Here is a 21,608-nt window from a genome sequence, read left to right on the forward strand (position 1 = left end):
TGCTTAGTTTGCAGGTTGAATACCCTGCTCATTTCTGGGTGTTTTTTAAAATAGTATTTTATTTTTTCAATTACATGTAAAGACAATTTTTAACTTTTTTTTTTAATTTTGAGTTCCAAATTTTTCCCCTCCTCTCCCCTCCCCCTTCACTAAAAAGACAAGAATTTTGAATAGGTTATTATGTGCAATCATGTAAAACATATTTTCATATTAGTTATGTTATGAAAGAAGAAAAGACCAAAAGGAAAAAAAAACCCACAAAAAAATTAAAGAAAGTGAAAGTAGTATGCTTTGATCTGCATTTAGACTTTATCAGTTAGTTCTTTCTCTGGATGTGGATAGCATTTTTTTCATTGTGAATCCTTTGGAATTGTCTTTGATCATTGTATGGCTGAGAGGAATTGTCATTCATAGTTGATCATCACACAATGTTGCTGTTACTGTGTACGATGTTCTCATGGTTCTGCTCACTTCCCTTTTCATCAGTTCATCTAATTCTTTCCAGGGTTTTCTGAAATCTACCTGCTTATCAATTGTTATAGCACAAAAGTATTCCATTACCGTACCTGGGTTGGTTTGGGGTTTTTTTGCTTTTTTTTTTTTTAAGGAATGATTCTGATTCCTCCCTATTCCTCAATATGTAGCTTTGGGGTTTTTATGTTTTGGCTCGGCTTTGTAGCATATATTATTTTGGGGTATAGCTGAGTATCCTTTACATTCTATGACTAAGTAAACCTCCTCTTGTTAACTGTTGAATGACCTATTGATGTTTCATTTTGTTCCAGTTTTAAACCTGAACGACCAGCCTAGCTTTAGCCAGACCTGGCCCATTACTACAAGAAATTTGACTTAGCAGGAGATAAATAAGTTTAACTTCTGGAGAATGGGGTTACTCAAAATCTGTGGCAAAATCACTCACCCATCCTATGGGACTCTTGTCCTCTGTCCTTCCCATCATACTGGGGACTTTTCTCAATTTCTTCTGACATCTAAATGACTCCAATGAAGCCCATAGGCTATTCATTCCTTATCCCTTGCTCTCGCCACGTGCCCAGCCCATAATGCTTTATGCTCATATATTTCCTTGATGCCACTTTTTACACAATTTCTTTTCCATAATTCTTTGTTTATAAAGGGTGGTAGCTTACTCATCCCCACCATTCACCTCTCCATTGTTCTTTGGGTAATCCTCAATAATTCTTCAGAGACCATAGGTCACCATGAATCATAGCCATACAACATTATTTGTAGAGTTCTGATAATTTAACAAAATGGGCCAGTTTCAGGAAGAGGCTTGGGGTCATTTAAAAGAATTTAAAACTACCCAAAGGCAGGCCAACCTGTTCTTATTTTCCTGTTCATTTCTGGACCCAAAACACTGTTCATCTGCAGAATCTGTTCAAGATAGTTATACTAGTAGATAAGCTCTATAGGTTCATTCAATTATGTGTAACTGGGATGTATCCCATACCCCAATTGTAATTAGCATAACTAAAAAGATGCTATAAGGCCTCATCGGATGAGAATGACTTTTTGACTGAGTAACGGAATCAAACATGTAAAATTCCTAGAGAACTTTATTAAATCAATCAATCAAAGCCATAAACTAAGTATAAACAGCCTATTTAGTAAAGTTTGGGTGGTCTTTAACCATTGGAAAAGTCAGATGATGAAATGTATTAGGACTGGTTGAAAAACTTAGACATAGCCTATGGTCCTAAGCATATGGGGCAGCTAGGTGGTACAGTGGATAGAGAGTCAGGCCTGGAGTCAGTTAGACCTAAGTTCAAATCCATTGGCAGATACTTACTACCTATGTGACCCTGGCCAAGTCACTTAATTCTGTTTGCCTCAGTTTCTTCATCTATCAAATGATCTAGAGAAGGAAACAGCAAACCACTTTAGTATCCTTGCCAAGAAAACTCCAAATTGGGTCATGAAGAGTCAGACATGACTGAAAGGACTGAACATATAAGAGAAGGAGACTCCAGTAGAAATGTTCTAGCAGCTGCTTTGAGAATCAAGCTTCAGAAGCACATGGAGACTACTTGTGTCTGGGTGAGGGAGTGCGTCTTACATCAAAAACTGTGCAGTGACTGTAGCCAGCTGGGAGCTGAGAGATGACAAACTAGAAGGGAGGAGAAAAATACAGCTTCTGGATTCTGTAAGGGCCTGGCCCTTGGGGCCTAGAGAATAACCACACATCTCAGGGGAACTTCATGAAAACTTGACATAAAGAGAAAAGGACTTCCATCCCACCAGAAGCTGTGAGTTACCCCTTTGTCATGTTTGCTTTATAAGCCTGAATCCATTTTTACCCTGCTCGTGGGACAATGTCCCAAGTTTTGGGAGAATGTTTTTACATCAACTATTCCCACTATTGTTGTTCAGTTGTTTCAGTCATGTCTTTGTGACCTCATTTGGGGTTTTCTTGGCAAAGATGCTAGAGTAGTTTGCCATTTCTTTCTCCAGCTTGTTTGATGGATGAGGAAACTGAGGCAAACAAGGTTAAGTGACTTTCCCAGGATCACACAGCTAATAAGTGTCTGAGGCCAGAGATGAATTCATAAAGATAAGTGTTCCTAACCCTAGGCTGGACACTCTATCGATTATGCCACCTAGCTGCCCTAAACATATGTGTTGATAATTATTAATATCCCATTGGTCACCTTTTTTTTGGTTATCAATAAAGTCTAAGATTATTTTCCCCCCACACCTTTGGTACATTGAAAGTCCTTCCCGTAATACCTCAGAATTGTGTTGTTTCTTCAATATAGTTTTCTTCAGTGCCAATTCCACTCCAAGTACATTTGGGACTCTTATTTTAGACTCCAAGTATCATGACTTCACTGTCCTTGATGGTGAAAAGAACTTGTTTTTAATTTTTTTGCAGATATTTTCTATCTTTTATCTGTTTGTTGTCCTTCCAGTTTCATCCTTTTAAGGATGGCTTTGCTTAGTTGCGTCTCCAGTCAGGAGACTGAGAAAATGAGATTATTTGACAAAGCGTATTTATTAAAAATTATTAAAAATGTTTTAGGTGGTGTAATATAATGACAAAGAGCACTGAACTTGATTCCAGAAGACCTGGTTTGGGCTTTTCTAAGCATTTAGTCTTTATGGAAAATCTATTTTTTTTCCCATTTAGTCTCCACAGCTGTTGTAGAGTTAGAGATGCAATAATCTGTGATATTGGTCATTATTTTCTTTGATTTACTTATCTCTTTAGCTTTAGTTCTGGAACTGGGGTTTTGTGCTGGGCAAGACTCTGCCTCCTGCTATACTTTTTGGTGGGTTGGTCGGTCCTGCTTTATCTTGTCCTGTGTCCCCTAGGTTCCTGACCTGACCTTTTCCTCCTGGTGTTAGACTCGCTCTCTAGATCTTGGAGGTTCAGAGCACTGGATCTTCAGGGTCCTTTGGAGATTTCTAAGGTCCCCCACCCTGGAGCTTTCTCAGGGAGCCCTCAGTTCCTGATGTCTCTGGACAAAGAACTTTGCGGGTTATACTGTCTTGTCACATTGTAATTTCTTTGCTTGAGGGGTCCCCTTTCTTATTGCTTTGGGTCCCCTTTCCTATTGCTTTTGGATTTCTGGTTAACTTTTTGTGCAGTTCTGGAGTGAAAAATGCAATTTACCATAGCTTCTCATTAGATTTCTTGATAATTATCAGGTCTGGTTAAAACTTTTAGAGTTTTGCTAGAGTACTTATGTGGGAGCTGGGCAGCTTGCCTCCCATTCAGATGGCCTATCTCTTCAGGAAGTGTCCCATAATGACCTATTTGCATAGCGTTTTGCAATTTACAGAATACTTTCACTCATTTTATTTCACTCAAGGTAGACTAAGTCAATATAGCCATCTCCATTTTATGGCTGAGAAAACTGTGGCTCACAGAGTTTAAATGACTCAGCCCAAGTCCTATAAACCTAGTGAGAGGAAGAGCTCAGAATGGAAAGCAGGCCTTCTGACATCCACTGACTACCATGGGTGCCTCTTAATAGGCAGACTTTGCGTCAGTAAGTGGGCATGTATGTTTTCACTTTGGGAAGTCTGTGACTCCACAGAAGACAATGATCTTCCTGAATGATCTTGAGTCATCAGTCATACCTGTGTGACCTTAGAGGGCTGAGCACCCCAGAGAAGATGGGAGCCTGTCCCCACTAATCCATCTGCAGTCCTCTCACCGTCACCTATGCCCAGTCCTGTACTGACTTCTCAGTCCTTCCCTTAGTAGCCTGAGGTGTTTATGCCCGTAAGAAGGAAGAACCAGTAGTTTGCAGGTTAGAGCTAAATTGAGCTGGGAAAAGACACCAAGAAAGGCAAAAGCTGCTTCAGGCAGACAGGACTCTCCTGCCTAGATCCAGGGACTCCTGGGGACAACGTAGGAGACAGGGCTAAAGATTGAGATCTCAGTCCAAAGCTGTTCTAATCCCAGAGGGTGTGGAAGGAGGCCAATTATTAGCCCTGAGTAAACGAACATGAGGGTTTACCTTTTTTGACTACATTTTTTTCTGTCACAGCCTCCCCCTTCAATATTTGCCTTGGGAGATTGGCATCTTGGTATCTGGAGGGCTGGGCCCAGGCAGTTAACAGAGAATTTGGAGACAGGTCCCTGCCCCACCCACCTTGGATTCTATGACTCAGTCCCCTCCCCCGACACTTTCTGCCTTTTCAGAGCTGGAAAGTCTCCTGCTATACCCTTCTCACAGTCCTATCTTGTTTTCTATCCCAGAAGATTAACTGGGCAATGAAGGACAGGGCCGTAGAGGTGGCCCTCCCATCCCAGCACTCTAGCTCAGTAAGTGGGTTCCAAGCCATTCCACTGTGTATATCTGTAGGGGAGGGTAGTCGGTCGGTGGGGTAGGACTGTCAGGGAGATTGTGTCTTGGATGAGGGTGAAGATGATAAGAATAATGTTTCTATGACAGTACTTTCAGGCACTGATTATCACATGGAGCGGAGCACTGCAAGTTTATCATCCCATTTTACAGATGGATAATTAGCATGACCTCATAGCCCCTCATCACTCCCTACCCTCCTCCTTAGTCCCTACATGGGAAATCATGTAAACAAACTTTTTTTTTAACCTTTTAAGGGCAAAGTAGAAGGGAGCAGCTGTTTCCTGGTCTCCTGGAAATGACAGGCCCAGTGACTTGGAACATTATAAATTTGGGGTCTGGGACATAGGTGAGGAAGGAATCAGAATGACTCACCTTTAAGGTGAATACCCACCCTTAAGGGCTCTTAAGTCCTCTAGTTTATGCTGGGTTTCCTTTGAGAGCAGAGGGAGAGAAGGAGCAATCAATCCCCCAGGAAAGCTGGGAGGTGGGCAGAGGTGTGCTGTCATTCCCCAGGTGAGCCACCAGGTGGGTCCATCCCATACCATAAGGCAGGCAGGCAGGGCTGTCCGGAGAACTCCCAGAATTGCAGGATCTCAGTAGGAAAGGGAACCCAGAGGTTCCCTAGTCTTCAAATCCACACCTGACCAGGAATCTCCTCTATGGCAGAGGGGCTCTCTAGCCTCTCCTCAAAGGTCTACAGAGAAGGAAACTCCATACCTCCAGAGGCAGCTCGTCTCCCTTTGGGACAGCCCTAATTGTTGTTTTTTTAAATAGATGTCTTTTGTTTTTACAGATGGGGATTGGAGTTACAATTTAATTAGTATAGGGAGCTCCCAGGAGAGGGAAACATCTTGCCTGCAAGTGTTAGAGAGTGAAGTGCTAGAGCACCGAGAAGTTGATGGACTTGTCCAAGGTCACACAGCCAAAATGGGTCAGAAATAAGGACTCAAACCCAGGTCTTCTTGGCTTCCAGAGAGCTCTTTATCCACTATACTCAAATAGATACCTCCTCCCCTTTCCCTACCCAGGATGGAGCCTTTCCTTTCAGCAAAGATGAAAGAGGAAAGAAGAAGAAAACAAGTCAGCAAAACTAATACATTGACCATAGCTGATAGTATATGCAATATTCCACACCAAAGTTCCCCAGCTCTACAATGAAGTCTTTTCTCAGCTTTTCTCAGGGCCTAAAAGCTTTGTCATCATAATTATATAGTTGTTCAGTTTCTTTTTTTGTTGTTATTTTCATTTACATTGTTATAGTATTATTTTTTTGGTCCTGCTATTTCACTCTGCATCAGTTCATATAAATCTCATTTTTCTCTGAATTCTTCATATTTACTTTTTTGTTCATTTTTGTCTTTAGGCCCAAAATCTCTCCCTTTCTCCACTCCTCCTAAACCCATTGAGAAAGCAAGAAATATGATGCCCATTACACATATGAAGTTGTGAAAAACATTTTCACATTAGCCATGTTACAAAAAAAAAAAATAAGCAGGGGCAGTGAGGTGGCACAGTGAATAGAGTACCAGCCCTGGAGTCAGGAGGACCTGAGTTCTAATCCAGCCTCAGACACTTGATACTTACTAGCTGTGTGACCCTGAGCAAGTCACTTAACCCCATTGCCTAGCCCCCCCCAAAAAAGGAGCAATAAAAATAAAGTGAAAGAAAATGTATTGTTTCTTAAGGTATGTGTATATGTGACATTAATATACTATATGAATATGTATGTACATATCTATGCATACATACATATATATAACACGAATACAACCCCTATCTTAGAGGAATTTCTGTCTAGCCATGTCTTCTCCACGTTGCATTTGTGAAATCAATTTTTTTAATTTAGCATTTATACCTATTAAATTTCATTTCATTAGCTTCAGCCCCAAATTCCTAGCTTTGTGTTGTGTGCAACTTGGATAAGGTTGCATATCATAAGTGCTTAATGAATGCTTTTTCATTCATTCTTCTATACTGTTATCCAAGCCATTGATAAAAGTATTAAGCAGGGGAGGGCCAAGGACTTTACTCTACAGAAGTTTCCTTCAGAGTTGTCACTAAGACACTGCTCTTTGGTCCACCTCCAGAGAAGAAATGATAAATAGAAGTATGTATAATATGGTTTTACATACATATACATATTTATATCTAATGGTAGCCTTCTCTAGGGCAGGGTGGGGAGAGAGGGAAAAAAATTAAAAGTACACAACAGAGAGCAAAAGAAAACTTATAAGGAAGCACAGAAAAGCAGGGTAGCTTTGAAAATGATGAGTAGTATTTATTATATAATTGAAAAAAAAAGTAAACAGTGTGAGATGGAAATTGATGGTTTTATATTGAATCTTCTTTTTATGTTGTGCTATGTACATGGAAATGTTCTTTTTGTTTGTATCATTTTGTATTTAAGTGCAACACAAATAAGAAATAAGTTTTTAAAAAAGGAATACTCTTTGGGTATGGCCCATTCATTGGTCCTCTTCGAAAAGAAAGGACAAACAATAACAATTCAAAAAGTTCAGAATCTAACAAACACTGGTACTAGTCCATACCCTTGTCATTTTTCCCACAAGGATATCAGGGCAAATGCTTGTTTTTATTAAGTGCTTTGGCAAAATGTAGCTAAATTGTATCTTTGGTCCGTAGCAGTCTTCAGCGCCCTGTCGGTCTCCTGTACACTGCTGTCTCAGCCACGTACATAATCAATCACTGCCATAGCTTTAAGATTTCACCCCTATGGTAAGAGGCTGGGGGTTGGCCAGACAGGGGAACTCTGTGGGATCTAGAGGGAGGAGCAGCGAGGTAACCAAGCTCTCATTCCCACAGTGGCTGGAGAGTGACAAATTTCCAGGATCTGGGCTTGTGCTTAAAAATTTAGTGATGCAGGGAGATTCCCCTGGTACTTCTAGGTGAGATAAGAGCTTAGGGCTGATTCACCGAGGCCTGAATCAGCATGGACTTGGCATATAGGGCTCTTTGAATCCCCTCACCCTCAACTAAGTGGAAGCCAAGGGAGAGGCAGGAAGCTAGTCACAAAATTTGAGAAAAGAACTCAAAGAGTGTCTCCAGGGATCTGAATTCCTATTCCGTTAACAAGCAGTTATTAAGAAACTAGTGTGTGCCAGGCACTAGAAAAACAAAGACAAAAATAAATCATTCCCTACCCTTGGTGAACTTACATTGGGGGGGGGGGGAAGAAGGGTGGACATGGACTCAGATAAGTAAATCCAAAGTATGTGCAAAGTATTTTTAAGGAAACAGAACTAGCAACTTGAAGGATAGTATAGTATGATGGGTCTGGAGTCATAGAACCTGGGTTCTAATCTTGACTTTTCTCCTGTCTATATGATATTGAGTAAGTCTCTCTCTAGGCCTATCTCCTCCTCTATGAAACGAGGGCATCAGACTCAAAGTCCCTTCTAACTCTAAATGTATGGTCATTGTCTACAATCCTTTGAACTGCAGGGGAATCAGGAAAGGCCTAGGCAGCTTATTTCTCAGATACATAGGAACTGAGCCAAATTTATAAAAATATGAGCCATTCCACAATTGACAAATGGTTAAAGGATATGAATAAGTAGTTTTCAGAAGAAGAAATCAAAGTTATCAATAACCATATAAAAATGCTCTAAATCACTATTAATTAGAGAAATGAAAATGAAAACAACTCTGAGATACCACCCTCATACCTATCAGATTAGTTAATAATAATAGAAAAGGAAAATAACAAATGTTGGGGGGAACGTGAAAAAATAGGGACTTTGAATGTACTGTTGGGAGAGTTGTGAACTGGTCTAACCACTCTGAAGAACAATTTGGAATTAAGCCCAAAGGGCTATAAAACTGTACATACCCTTTGATCCAGCAATACCACCATAAGGCCTGTGGCTCAAAGAAGTCAAAGAAAAGGGGAAAAGACCTATTTGCACCAAACTGTTTATAGCAGCTCTTTTTGTGGTGGCAAAGAATTGGAAATTGAGGAGATGCCCATCAGTTGGGGAGTGACTGGTATATGATTGTGATGAAATATTGTTGTGCTATAAGACATAATGAGCAGGCTAGTTCCAGGAAAAACTTACATGAGCTGATGCAAAGAGAGGTGAACAGGACCAGGAGAACATTGTACACAGTAATGGCAATATTGTAATGATGACCGACTGCTAAAGACTTAACTACTCTGATCAAGACAATTCTAAAGGACCCATTATGAAAAATGTCATCCATCTCCAGAGGGAGAACTGATGAACTCTGAGTACAAGTTGAAGCACACTTTTAAAAAACTTTATTTTTATTGTTTTATTTTGTGTTTGTTTTCTTATGCAACATGGCTAATGTGGAACTGTTTTGCATGACCTCACCTGTAAAATCAAAATTGCTTGCCTTTTCAAGGAGGGGGAGAGGTGAGAGAGAATTTGCAACTCAGATTTTAAAATAATGATTGTTAAAATTTTTTACATGTAATTGGGAAACATTTAACAAAATAAATAAAAACAATTTTTTAAAAAGAGTAGAAGGCAACTCCTGAACTATACTTTGAAGAGAGCTAGAGATTCTAGGAGGTAAGGAGGGAGTGTCTATCAGATATGGGGAACAGCCTGTCAAGGATGGGAGGTGGGATATCAGGTTTCTCAGGAATAGCAAGTACATAGTCTGATTGGGTTAGAATAAGGAAAAAGAGAAAGAAGAAGGAGAAGAAGAAGAAGAAGAAGAAGAAGAAGAAGAAGAAGAAGAGAAGAAGAAGAAGAAGAGAAGAGAAGAAGAAGAAGAAGAAGAAGAAGAAGAAGAAGAAGAGAAGGTGAAGGAGAAGGAGAAGGAGAAGGAGAAGGAGAAGGAGAAGGAGAAGGAGCAGAAGAAGAAAGAATGAAACTGAATAATAGAGGAACAACTTTAAATGCCAGCTGGAAGAGCTTGTATTTTATCTTAGAGGCTGTGGAGACTTAATGAAAATTTTTAAGGAGGGAAGTATCATGGTCAGATCTGTGTTTTAAGAAAATCAGTTTGGGAATTGGGAATTGAGAGGATGCTCATCAATTGGGGGAATGGCTGAACAAGTTGTGGTATATGAATGTAATGGAATACTATTGTGCTATAAGAAATGATGAGCAGGTGGACTTCAGAAAAACCTGGAAAGACTTGTATGGACCGATGCTGAGTGAAGTGAGCAGAACCAAGAGGACTTTGTACACAATAACAGCCACGTTGAGCGATGACTAGAGAAAAATTTAAAACTCAAAAGCTTATGGAAGTGATTGTTGACAAATCAAAATAAATTAAAAAAGTTATCAATGAAGGATCAATAAAAACAACAACAACAAAAAAGAAAATCAATTTGGCAAGCAATGGGAGGATGGGTAAAGAGAGAAGAGGATCCTCCCTAGCAAGAGAATGGGGCTCTCTCCCTATCTGCTGCGCACAATAGGTGCCTCCCAAATGTTTATTGAATGTTGACTGAAGAGATGAATAGGATTCCACAGGTAAAGATAGGATTATCTCATTTGATCCTCACAACAACTCTGTGAGACAGGTGCTATTATTTCCCCCATTTTACAGTTGAGAAAACTGAGGCTGACAGAGGTTAAGTGACTTTCCCAGGGTCACACAGCTAGAAAGTGTCTGAGGCTGGATTTGAACTCATGTATCCCTGACTCCAAGGCCCAGTACTCTATCCACTGTGACACTTAGCTGCCCTTTGGCAGTCTGGTATGCCCGTGGGGCCCTTTTCCGAATAATGTTTTTAAATGCATAAAATAAAATACAAAATATTTTAAAAGTAACTAATTATATTGAAGAACAGTTATCAAAATATTTCTTGAAAGTCCATGAACTTCAGGTTAAGAATCCCTGCTCTTATGGTTCTCAAAGCCACTGTTTTTCTTCTTTTTCTCAGGGTTCCCTAATATCTTATTCTTGGGACAAAGAGGTAGAGAGAGAGAGAAAGAGAGAGGGATGCAGAGTACTAGCTCTGTCTCCCCACCATCCCACCCACCAACACTTCCCCACCCGACCCTTGGAGCAGAGGAACCTGTGGAGAGATTAGGATACATTCAGAGCAAGGCTTGGAATCCCTACCTGTCCATCAAAGTCCAACTCAAATGTTACCTCTTCCTGAGTCCCCTTAATCGATTACAACCATCCCCCCTCAAACCTCACTTAGCACTTTGCTCTGAGTGTCTTAATGTCTAATGCCTTGTGCTATTTTGTATCATCATTAGCTGTGGAAATGTCCTATTTCCATTTGAATAATAATAATAATGTTGCTGTTCATTCATTTCAATTGTGCTTCAACTCTTCATGACCCCATGTGGGGTTTTCTTGGCAGAGATACTGGAATAGTTTGCCATTTCCTTCTCCAGCTTAATTTATAGATGAGGAAACTGAGGCAAACAGGGTTAAATGATTTGCTCAGGGTCACACAGCTAGTAAGTGTCTGAGGCTGGATTTGAACAGGAAGATGAGTCTTCCTGACTCCAGGCCTGGTTCTCTGTCCACAGCACCACCCAGTGGTAACAATAGCTAGTGTTTACATAGTGCTTTAAAGTTTGCAAAGCACTTTACAAATATTATCTCATTTGATCCTCACAACAACCCTGGAAGCTAGGTGCTATTATTATTCCAGTTTTATAGATGAGGAAACTGAGGCTTAAGTGACCTGCTTAGATGACAGTGACCAAGGGTCAGAAGCATATTGGGGGGAACAGACTAAAATGTAAAGGACTTTAGAATTCAGTTTAAGGATAGGTAGCAATACTTGGTGGTCCTCCATATCATTGGATGACTTGGGTTTGATGCCTCCCAATTCACCAAAGGAGTGTGGATAATCACATCACTCTTCCCATCCAACGCCCACCTAAAAGGGCTAAGTGGCTGCACCTGAAGGGGGAAAAGAAAGGAAGGGAGGCAGAATCCTCCCTCTACCTTGCAGTTCTAGACTTTCAGCGGTCCAGGATTTTCTTATTGTTCACTTGTGTTCTTGTGGTCAGTATTATCTTCAAACAGCCATTTCTTTATAGGAATCTTTTAAAGCCACATGTCCATTTTGTGAGGGTCAGTTTAGTTAAAACAAAATAATATTATCCATAAATCTATTTAGCCAGGCAGATGTTGCCACTTATAATTTTTTTTGCCAAGTGAGAGCAAAAACGAAATATTCTGTTTGGCATTCAAAGGCCTTCATAACCTATCCCCCTTCTGCCTTGCCAGCCTTCTTACACCTTACTCACCAGAAGTACTCACCAGAGTACTGCTGTTCTCCTGGCTGTTCCATTCCAAGTACAACTCTCTTTATGGTTCTCCGCATCTCCTTATTGTTTTCTTCATCTCTTGGCTCTGGGCATCTTCTCTGGCTGTCCCCCATGCCTGGAATGCTCTTCCTCCTCTGCTCTACCTACTGACCTCTTTGCCTTCCTTTCCTTTTTTTTTTAATTTTTTTTCCTTCCTTTCCTAAAATTCCATCTTTTAGTGGAAACCTTTTTCTACTCCTCTTAATTCTAATGCCTTCCCCTGCTAATTATTTCCTATTTATCCTGTATATAACTTGTTTGTATATATGTTTGCTTGTTGTCTCCCCCATTAGACTGTAAGCTCCTTGAAGGCAGGGACTGCCTTTTACTTTTTTTTTTCATACAGCAGCTATGAGATACTATATATGACACATGAGACTGTCATCTCATAGGTGGACTGAGTGAGGGTGCCAGTGTCAATCTATATACTAAATATTAGTAAAGCTTAATATCTTTCCTGTTTAGATTAAAAACAAATAAAAGATTTAATATTTTCTTCCAGGTACATCCTACTTTGGAGACTGATGATGTGGGGAACTTCCAATATGGAAACTTCTACCAGCATAGATCAACAACTAGTCTGTAAATTCTGGTTTTAGAGAATTGCCTGGGAGCATTAAGAGGTTAAAGGATTTGTTCCTGGTCACCAATCTAGAATGTATCAGACACAGGACCTGAGTCAAAATCTTGCTGCCTTTAGGGCAGGCTGGTTCTGCTAAACTGTAATGTGGAACTTGTTCAGATTAACCAGGATGTTGGAGGAGGGCAGTGTGTGAAGTGATGCAGAGTAAAGTCAGCAGAACTGGGAAAATAATCTGTACAATGAAAACAAAATTGAAAATAAAAAGAACCAAAAGCCCAAACCGAATCTTATACAATTATAATGACTAAGCTGAGCCCCTTGGAAGAACAGAGAAAATGCCTCTCCCACCTTCCTTGGCAGTGGCGGGGGCTATGGGTATGTAATATTGCATAAGCTGTCAGGCTCATTTGATGTTTTCATTAGTTTTGCTGAAATATTTCCCCCTTTCCTTCCTCCTTCTCTCCTTCCTTCCTTTTTTCCTTCCCATCCTCTCTCCTCTCCCTCCTTTTCTTTCCTCTTTTCTTCCCTCTTTTCTTCCTTTTTTCCTTACCATCTTCTTTCTCTCCTTTCCTTCCTTCTCTCCTTCCTTCCTTCCTTTCCTCATTCTCTCCTTCCTTCCTTCCCATCTCTCCTTCTTTCCTTCTCTCCTTTCTCCCTTCCTTCCTCTCTTTCTTTCTTCCCCTTACAAAGGATGGCTTTCTGGGGAGAACAGTAAAGAGAGTTGTATTTGGAAATACAGATGATGTAAAACCAAAACATATCAATGAAAAGAAAAATAACAATAACACATTTTTTAAAAAGGTATAAAGAAGAAAATGCACACAGAGAATTTGGAAAACATGAAGGAGACTAGTGTACTGGAGTATAGGATTCCTGTAAGGCATCTTCTCTGAGCTTACTTTCAGGTCTGCCCGATGGTCTATGATCCTTTGAGTTTGCAATCTTGAGGTTGGAGAGAAATACCTGGGACTTCATTCAGTAGATAATGAGGAGCTATTAAGGAGGTTTTTTGGGGGAGAGGAGCAAGGTGGTCAGGGCTGTGTATTGCTGTGCCAGCAATGTGGGCACCAAAGCTGGCCTGGAAGAAGGTAAGACCAGAAGCAGAGGGACAAGGTAGACAATGGAGGAGGAGAGCTTGAACAAGGGTGATGGCCTTGGGAATGGAAGCATCCATGGCACCATGGAGAAAGTCCTGCGTTTGAAGACCTGACTGTGATGCTTTCTAGCTGTATGACAGAGAAGGGAAGTCATGACCTCTCAGACAGCTTAGTATTTTAGGGAGGTAGAGTGCTGAAGTGAAAAGGAAGGAAAGAAAGGAAGAAAACAAGCATTTATTAAGCATCTGCTATATGTTAAGTGCTTTTACAAAAATATCTCATTTGATCCTCACAACTACCCTTTTAAGTGCTTTTATGTCCCTAATTTACAGATGACCAAACCGAGGCAGACAGAGTGACTTGCCCAGGGTCATACAGCTAGTAAGTGTCTGAGACAAGATTTAAACTCAGGTGTTCCTGACTCCAGGCCCAGTGCTCTGGCTTCTGTTCCACCTATCTGCTTCTGAGAAAGAGCACTGAATTTAGAGTTAGAAGTCTGTTGTTGAGTCGTTCAGTTGTGTCCAACTCTTTGTGACTCCAGTGGACCTTCTGTCCTCCACTATCTTTGAAAGTCTGTCCAGGTTCATTTTCGGAGGTTAAAAGACCAGAGTTCAAATCTGGAATCTAGCACTTATTTTCTGTATAACCTTGGGCAAATCATATGACCACGATGGGCCTTGGTTATCTCATCTGTAAAATAAGAGTGGGTTGGATAATCTTTTAAAAGTTTTTAATTCATTTTTATATCACCTTTATTATCTAACATATCCCTCCCCTGACCTCACCTAGAGACCCAGTCCTTATGACAAAGAATGAAAAAGGAGAGAAAATAGCAATACCAGGTTGTAAGTCTGGGTGACTGGAAGAATGGTAGTAGTTAGATCTGGAAGGAACCTTAAACATGTTCTAATCTATAGAGGGTTCATACCCTTTGACCCAGAGATCCTCCTATTAGGCATATATCCCAAGGAAGTCAAACACAGAAAAGTCCCATGTATGTGAAAATATTTATAGCACTTTTTATGGTAGAAAAAACTGGAAGCAAAGTAGTTGCCCATCAATTGGGAAATGACTAAATGAACTGTAACATATGATAGAATATTGCTGCACTATAACAAATGATAAATAGGAAGACATATGGAAAGACTTATATGAACTGATAAGAAATGAAATAAGACTCAGGAAAACAACATACAGAAGGACTACAAGAATATAAATGGAAAGAATAAAAAAAAATCAAAACTGAACCCTGTATGATTATAATGACCAAATCTGGCCCTGAAGAAGAGATATAAGAATTCATTTCTCTCCCTTCTTAGTAGAGACAGGGTATTAGGAGTGTGAAACTCTGCATTGGTGCATGGAGCATGGTAGACATTTAAGAAATGTTCACCGATTGATTGCTATTAAAACAGACAGAGCTTTCTCTTCTCTAATTTCCGTATTTCTGTTGAGGATATCACCATTCAGTCACACAGGCTCATAACCTTGGACTCATTTTGACTGCTTATTCCATCTCACCCCACATAAAACAGTTATAAAGGCCTCATCATTTCTGCCTCACATCTGTCCTGTTTTCTCTACTCAAATAGCCACTGCCCTAGTTCAGAACCTCACCTTGTCTCTCCTGAACTACTGCACTAGCCCCCTAACTGGTCTCCCAGCCTCCAATCTCTCACCTCCCCAAGTTTCATCTTTCACACAGCTGCCAAAATGACATTACTAAAGTATAGGTTTGACAGGGCCTAACTTACCGGCTCAAGAAGCATCATAGCTTCCTATCGCACCTAGGGTAAAATGCAAACTTCTCTGGTTTTTAAAGTCCTTCACATTCTGGCTCCAGCCTGCCTTTTCAGGGTTGTTGAATTTTCATTCTCCTTTATACACTCTAAATTCCAGGAAAACAGGCCTTCATATTGTTCTCTGGACTTGACATGATAGGCCATCTCCCAAGCCTAGAATGCATTTCGAGCCAGGTTGGAAAGGACTTAAAATCCAAACAGAGGAGGTAATAGGAAATCATTGGAGTTTATTGATCAGAGGAGTGATATAGTCAAACTCATGCTTTAAGAGTATTAAAATTAAAAGAATATAGTTTCTAGTTTAAAAACTTCACAGTCACCAGATCAGAAAATCATTCCCTAGACTTTAGATAGTCTCTGATGAAATTCCCATCTAGGCTGGGCATCAAAGCAGCCAAATGACCCCTGCCCCCCAAAGGATCAGGCTAGTCTACTTGCTGCTTGAGCCACTACTCAAAATATAGAGTACTGGGTAGAGCTACTGATGAAGGAAAAGGGAGAGGTTAGGGACAAAAGGGAAAAGAGGAGAGAAAGGCTCCAGCCATGGAAGGAGCACAGACAGGATCCTGTTTTCAATGCTGTACGGGAAGAACAACCTAGCTGTCTCTTCCCTATGATAGCCTACCTACTTGAAACAAGCACAGCTCCTGCTACAACCCATTCCCTAGTGGAAAGGCCCAAAACATTTTCTAGGGGGCCTTCCACTACTAAAAGAATATCAAAATGACCCTAGCAACCATAGGAGATTGATACAAATAATAAAAACCCAAAACAATAAGAACAATATTCTAAAAAAAGTAGAGATCATGCCAGTTCACTATAGGGTTTTAAGGTCATGATGGCCCTGAGCAATACTCACGATATAAATGAAGGTATTTCTACCATCACAAGTCTCCATTACATAGAGGAGCATGGAAAAATCTAGTTGTCAGTTCTGTGAATAAGGGAAGAGTTTATGGCCAACCAAGAGATAGAGAGCATCACTAGAAGTAGAACAGATAATTTTGATTACATGAAATTAAAAAGGTTTTGCACAAACAAAACAAATGCAGCCAAAATTAGAAGGAAAGTAGGAACCTGGAGGTGAAATGTATAGCAAGTTTCTCTGATAAAGGCCTCATTTCTCAAATATATAGGGAACTGAGCCAAATTTATAAAAATAAGAGTCATTCCACAGTTGATACATGGTCAGAGGATATGAACAAGCAGTTTTCAGAAGAAGAAACCGAAACTATCAATAGTCATATGAAAGAATGCTCTAAAGCACTACTGATTAAATAAATGCAAATTAAAACAACCCTGAGACACCTACCAGATTGGCTATCCTGACAGAAAGGAAACTGACAAATGCTGGAGGGGATGTGGGAAAATTGGGACACTAATGCACTTCTGGTGGAGTTATGAACTAGTCTAACTATTCTGGAGAACAATTTGGAACTATGCCCCATGGGCTATAAAACTGTACATTGCCTTTTATCCAGCAATACCCTAATAGGTCTGTATCCCGAAAAGATCAAAGAAAGAGAAAAAGACCTATCTGTATCAAAATATTTATAGCACTTCCTTCTGTGGTGGCAAAGAATTAGAAATTGAGGGGATACCCATCAATTGGTGAATGGATAAACAAATTGTGGTATGTGATTGTGATGGAATACTATTGTGCTATGAGCAGCTGGGGGGGCAGTGGTTAGAGTGCCAGCTCTGGAATCAGGAGGACCTGAGTTCAAATCTGACCTCAGATACTAGCTGTGCGACCCTGGGCACATTTTTGCCTCAGTTTCCTCATCTGTAAAAATGAGTTAGATAAGGAAATGGCAAACCATTCCAGTATCTTTGCCAAGAAAACCCCAAATGAGGTCATGAAGAGTCAGCACAACTAATCAACTAAATAATAACTTTTGTGTTATAAAAACTGACAAGCATAGAGGCAACTAGGTGGTGCAGTGGATAGAGCTCTGGCCTCAGACACTTGACACTTACTAGCTGTGTGACCATGGGCAAGTCACTTAACCCTGATGACCAAAAAGGAAAAAAAATGACAAGATGGTTTCAGAAAAACCTTGGAAGATTTATATAAACTGATGCAAAGTGAAGTGAGCAGAGCAGGAGAACATTATATACAGTGGCAGCAATATTATAAAGATGATCAATTGTGAAAGACTGCTCTGTTCAAGACAATGATCCAAGATAATAAGGACTCATGATGAAAAATACTATCCACCTCCAGAAAAAGAACTCATCAGACTCTGAGTACAGATTGAAGCATACTTTTAAAAAACTTCCTTTATTTTTATTGTTTCTTTTTGCGTGTGTGTTTTCTTTTGCAATGTAGCTAATGTATAAATATGTTATAGGAGCAGGTAGGTGTCACAGTGGATAGAGCACTGGCCCAGGAGTCAAGAGGACCTGAGTTCAAATCTGGCCTCAGATACTTACTAGCTGTGTGACCCTGGACAAGTCACTTAACCCCAGTTGCCTCTCTCAAAAAAAAATATGCTTTGCATGAGTTCACATGTATGATCAGTTCCAAATTGCTTGACTCCTCAAGGAAAGAGGAGGGACAAGAGAGAGGAAGAGAATTTGGAACTCAAAATTTGCGAAAATGAATGTTAAAAAAAATTCGACATGTAATTGAGAAATATTTAATGAAATAAAAATATATTTTTTAAAGAAGTCCCCATCACAGGCCTGAATCATCTGTTTTGATCTAGCTAAGAGATCATAGGCCTCTTGTATCCAGTCTTTGCAGGGCCTAAGTTAATTCCAGGACTCATCCTGTACCACTACCCCTTTAGTGTTCTCCAACTCACAAGTCACAACCTCAGTCCCCCTAGAAGCCCTGAGGGATAGTGCCAAATTTGGCCCTTTGAGAGGCTTCTGCGAAAGGGTTAACCTCTTCATCTTTATGCAGGGACTCAAAATAACTGAGCAGGTAGATTTCAAAAAACCTTGGAAAGACTTACATGACCTGATACAAAGTGAGGTGTGCAGAACCAGGAGAACATTGTACACAGTAACAGCAATATTGTGACGATGATCGGCTGTGAATGACTTAGCGATTCTCAGCAGTATGGTGATGCAAAACAATTCTGAAGAATTTAGGATGAAAAATGCTATCTGTCTCCAGAGTAAGAACTGATGGAGTCTGAATGCAGATAGAAGGGTGCTTTTTAAAACTTTCTTTATTTTTGTTTGTCTGGGGTTGTCTGTGCTCTCTTTCATATGATTAATATGGAAATATGTTTTGCATGACTGCACATGTATAATCACATTAAATTGCTTGCCATCTCAGGGAAGGGGAAATTGAGGGAGGAAGACAATTTGGAACTCAAAATTTTTTTAAAAAAATGTTAAAAATTGTTTTTACGTATAACTGGGGGGAAAATAAAATATTTTTTTAAAATCCTGAGGCCCAAGAAATCCTTGATCCCCAGCCAAAGATCTATCCAACTGATCCTGAAATCTGAATGCAAGACTTAGATTAGAGATTCAGTCAGGGGAATGGCCAAATGAGAAAGAAGTTTTCAAATATTCTAAATTTGTCAGGACAGATTCTTATTGGCCTGGATCCCTATGTCCCAATAGACTGATCATCAATCATCTTCTCTACTCCATGTTTCAAAAGCAATACCCAAAATTCTTTATGGAAAAGAGTTTCATCACCCTCTGCCCATCTCACATGGAAGGAGACGTTATTTCTTCTCCCATCATCCCCAGATATGTACAACCCTATTTGCCCAGAGTTGCTGGGGCTGCCCCAATCTTTTGCTCAAGTTTTACCAACTGATTTTCTGAGGCCTCTATAGTGATTTCAAGCAGAAAGTCCATAGCTAAAGTCTGACACTAGGCAAGACTTTGCTCAAAAGGCAGGATCTAATTGTACTCAAAGCAGGTTGGTCATAAGGGGAGCACAGGGGGTGGATTATAGAGATCATGGATAAATCCAATTCACCAAATCCATCTCTTTTAAAAAGATCACAACTTCCTGTTGAAAACTGGCTACAGAGGGAATGAATCTTTATGGGGCCAAACATGCAGAACTCCCCATTTCATCCTCCAAAAAAGGGACCAAAGGTAATCTTCATTCAAAGCTTCCAATTAATTCAATTGACTTTGCAAGAGCAAGTCATCTACAAACTCTGTAATCAGGGAAAGAACCAATATATAAGGATATGCTTCTTGCCCTGATGACATTCGTCTTGTTGCTGAGTCATGTCTGACTCTTCATGACTCCATCTGGGTTTTTTTTGACAAAGAAACTGGAAGTAGTTTGTCATTTCCTTCTATAGCTCATTTTACATATGAGGAAACTGAGGCAAATAGGGTTAAGTGACTTGCTCAAGGTCACACAGCTAGTAAGTGCCTGAGGCCAGATTTGAACTTAGGAAGATGAGTCTTTTTTTTTTTTTTACATTTTTTTGTTTTTAATATAAATTTGTTTATTTTTAGTTTTCAACATTCACTTCCACAAGTTTTTGAGTTCCAAATTTTCACCCCATCTCCCCTCTCCCCCCACCCCAAGATGTCATGCATTCGGAATATCCCTTCCCCTACTCTGTCCTCTCTTCCATCTCTCTGCCCTTCTCTTATCCCCTCCCCCTTCTATTTTCCTGTAGGGCAGGATAGACTTCTGTACCCCATTTCCTATATTAGAAAGATGAGTCTTCCTGACTCCAAGCCCAGCACTCTACCCACTGTGCCACCAGCTGCCTGGTGGAATTCTACAACTAACAAATACTCCGAATTTCCCCATAAGACCTCATGTAGCTATTATTTTAATGATTCATTGGCTTGCTGTTTAAATTTCTTCTGTAACCTCCTGAGTATTTTGGGGGTGAAAAACCCCTCTCACACATCCTCTAATTCCTCCATAGAGGAAGTCACTCCTTGGGAAGTAGTAGCCAAAGGGCTAGTAACAGGATAAGCCTGTGGTTCTCTTACCTCCTGTTTTAGTTTTCACTCACCATCACCCCACCTCCTGCTTTCCTCTGTCATAACTCTAATATTACCTGAGTTGAACACACTCTTCAAACAACCTCTGGGTCAAAGATCAAAGCTCCCATTCTCGGCTTATTGGTCCCCATCTCCCTTGTATTGGTGTTTTTTTTTAAACTTGGTTAATTACCACATTCATTAATCTTTCTTCTGCCTTCAAACACATGATCTTTTAAAATCAAAAGTTCATTCACCTCTGCCTCTAATTATTTAATACACATGGCCAATTTATCTTTACTCTCCTTGCTTTGACAAACTGCTTTTCCAAAGATGTCAATAAAAGCCTGAGAATATATATATATATATATATATATATATATATATATATTATATATATATATATATATATATATATATATATTATATATATATATATATATATATATATATATATATAATGTTATTGTCCCTACCAAGCTCCTCAATTATGCCAATACCATAGAGTGAATGGGAATTTTCTTCTTATTCTAGTGGAAGGGCTCCCCATTTTCACCACTGGAAACCCAAAGTCTTTATCTGGCCATCCCGTCACTTAGGGATCTCTTCTTTCCTTAGCTTAAAAAGGGGGGGGGGGGACAGGAATTTAATCACAAAATTATTGCAAAACAACCCCCTGCAGACTTATGCCAAATATTTTGGGCCACACCTAACCACAGCCCAGGCCAGCAATTGAGGCTCAGGAGTTCAAATAGTACTTATAGGCCAGAAAACAGAATAAGATAAAAATAATTTTACTAATCACTTACTAAAAAAAAGAAAGAATTTAAAAGAATACTGTGTTAACTTTATTTTTTTTAAGGCAATTGGGGTTAAGTGACTTGCCCAGAGTCACACACCTAGTGAGTGTTATGTGTCTAAGGCTGGATTTGAACTCAGGTCCTCCTGACTTTAGGGGCTAGTGCTCCATCCACTGGGCCACCTAGCTGCCCCTTGTGCTTACTTTAAAGGGCTATAAAACGCGATCGTCAAGTCAGGAACTCAGGAAATCATTCCTTGCAAGGCAAATTTAGGTATAA

The sequence above is a fragment of the Phascolarctos cinereus genome, unplaced genomic scaffold (assembly GCF_003287225.1).
Source record: "Phascolarctos cinereus isolate Bilbo 61053 unplaced genomic scaffold, phaCin_HiC Scaffold_5;HRSCAF=322, whole genome shotgun sequence".
Classification (NCBI taxonomy): Eukaryota; Metazoa; Chordata; class Mammalia; order Diprotodontia; family Phascolarctidae; genus Phascolarctos; species Phascolarctos cinereus.